Here is a 2844-nt window from a genome sequence, read left to right on the forward strand (position 1 = left end):
AGGGCTAAATCCTGCTCTTTTCACAGGCCTCAGGTGTGCATATAATCCCACCCATCCCCAAAACCCAACACCTGGTCTCTTCTTGCAAGTAAACAACAACCATACTTCCACAAGCTTCCAAAGCTATTTGCATCTGCGTTTAACAGGCAGGGCCCTGAATGCAGGATTTGCTTGGCTTTTTTGAGCTAACCAGCTGTGAGAGACGGGTAAAACACAGCAGTGAGCTGTGCCCCACAGCCCCCCATCCTTCCGAGCAGCTTTGCGTGCAGGACATCACCGCCACCTCTTCCAGGAAGGGAGCGCAGTGCTCCTGTCCCCTCCTGTACCACTTCCATCCACGTCCAGACAACAGCCCTAAGGCTGATTTGGGGGAGGTCAAGCTCTCACCCCTCCTCTTTAGCAGAGGGATGGGTGATGCCAGGCAGTTTGGGTTAGTGCCCACCAGATGCCCAGCACAAAGAGGTGACCTCGGTGCTGCTGAAGTGTTCACCAGGAGGAGACCACCGGTGCATGGGATTGCTGCTGGCCTCACACCCAGCACCATAATGTGCACCCAAAACTTCCTCTCCACCTCTGACAGGGTCTGACCTGTCCCCTGATGGGTAACCCTCCCCTTCCCAGGGCTCTGACCCCCTTCAGGGGGGCTGTGAAACCCCAGGGGAGGCCCTAAAGAGATCCCCGCTGGGGAGAGACGTTTGCCAAGCCCAGCCTGCCCTCCACTGGTGGCTGCGAGAGGAACAGCGTCCAGAAGCGGGACTGGAGCACCTGCAGCCACCACTGCACACCCTGCAGCAGCCCCCCTGTACGACCCCCAGTGGCAAAGCCACCTTCTTTGAAGGCTGAGCCCTCGGGCACTGCATGGCCGTGGGGACAAGGCCAGTTTTCCACCGAGGCTGGGGGCTGCTTTGGGACAGAGGCTGTCCCAGGAGCTGCAGCATTCCAGGAGCAGTGTTGGACCATGCTGCTCTGCCACCCCACACTCCTCCTTGTCCTCACCTGGCCGCAGCTGGAGCTGGCTGCAGAGGAGGCTCTGAGATGGGCCTTGCCCACAGTCACTGCATCCAGTGGCTAAAATTAAAGCTTTTAGCTTAGAGATGCTGGAGAAGCCATCAATTTGAACATGCCTGGAAGTGCATCCGGTATAAAATGGATGTGAATTTCCAGCACTTTTCCCATGGTGTCTCTCACCAGGCAACACGCTTCACCCAGGCTCATGCAAGACATTTCTCCCTGGTACCCACATGCCATGAAGGAGCTGGTTTCTCCCATCCCAAGGTTGGATGCTGGGGGTCTAAAAGATGGTTCTGGTAGTAAGGGAAGGAGAAGGGGTACCAAAAAACTTGTCTGCAAGGGCAGAAATGAGCTGGGAGGTTAATCATGGCCAAAACAGAGAGAGAAGCAGCAGGAAAAGGAAAAGAGAACAGGAGAGGTAAGAAGAAGCCAGTCATGCCACGGTAAACAGGGAGAACTGGGCCAGGGCAAACAGGACCAGGATAAAGCGGGAGTGGGAAGTCAATGGAAGGATCTGGGGAGGGTCTCATCAATAGCTTGTTTTCACAGAGTCATCAAATGCAGCAGCAAGGGGCTTGCTTCCCCCTGCTCCGAGATGAGCCAACATCCACACAGGGAGGTCGTGCCCCGGAGGGGCAGTTCCCAGTTCCCAAACCAGCGCAGTCCCTCACCCCCCCACAGAGCAGGACTGCGCAAGGAAGAGGTAGGAAACTCCGGCATAGCCCATACTCGCATTTAATTGTGAGGACAGGACAGACTGGGGCAGGCAGGTACGTTGGTGTGGAAACACAGCTAGAAGAGCGGGCACACCCTGCCCTCACAAAAGACAGACGTCATTTTAAGGAGTAACCCTGCTAAAAGCATAAAAACAAATCGTTAAAGGAGAAAAATAAAAGGGGGGAGGGGAAGAAGAATAAACCCCAACCCAGAGTTTTCTCTGGAACAGACGTTTCTGCATGGTCCTTGAGGACTGGAACCGGACATCACTGCTAAGGCCGTTTCACGTCAGACACAGCACGGGGAGTTCACATAGCGCAAAGTCAGATGTTTAACATGGACATTTCAGTTTGGGGACCATCTCCTGCAGTGGAGACAGGGAGGGCTCTTGCGGGAAGGGATGCAGAGCAAGTGAAGTCAGGCTCTCACAGAGACCACCCTCCTCCGGAGGACTTTCTCTCCCCATGCCAAGTTGCTTCCCACGTTCAGGGCACAGACATCGACCAGCAGAAAAAGCCCCAAGAGCTGCTCCATGGTCCTGAGATACATCTAAGCAAAGGCAAAACCAGACCCTTCATTCCCACTTTCCCACCTGCTTTCTGCAAGGAAAAAGGTAAACAAAACAAAGCTGCATCCATGAAAGGTGGAAGCAAAAGACCCAGAGAAGTGTCCACAAGAGAGTGGGGTTCGCTCATGTCCTTCACCATGGAGCAAGGCCACAAGGACACACACAGCTGCACCCACGCTGGAAGAGGAGAATCAGTCCCAGCTGAGCGGACCCTGCCAGAGAAAAGGGCTCTCCGAGAGAGGACAGGTCTGGGCTATTCCTCCACCTACTGCACAAACCCAGGACACATTCAAAAGTACAGACAATAAATTAAGAATGAAAAAAAAATAATAAGTCAGAGTGTATAATATATATATATATAATAGAATAGAATGTGCGTGTGATTGTGAAATAGAGAAACGTCAGCCCCGGGAGAGAGCAAGGCATGGCAGAAACACATCCCCGTCCCTCTCCCGAGCCCAGCACTACCCTGCTCCCCTGATTCACAGCAGAAACATGACAAGGGGGCAGGGGTTGTGCCTGGCACCCCGCTTCCCTCTGCCACTGGG

This window comes from Nestor notabilis, unplaced genomic scaffold (genome assembly GCF_000696875.1).
Source record: "Nestor notabilis isolate BGI_N333 unplaced genomic scaffold, ASM69687v1 scaffold25731, whole genome shotgun sequence".
Lineage (NCBI taxonomy): Eukaryota > Metazoa > Chordata > Aves > Psittaciformes > Psittacidae > Nestor > Nestor notabilis.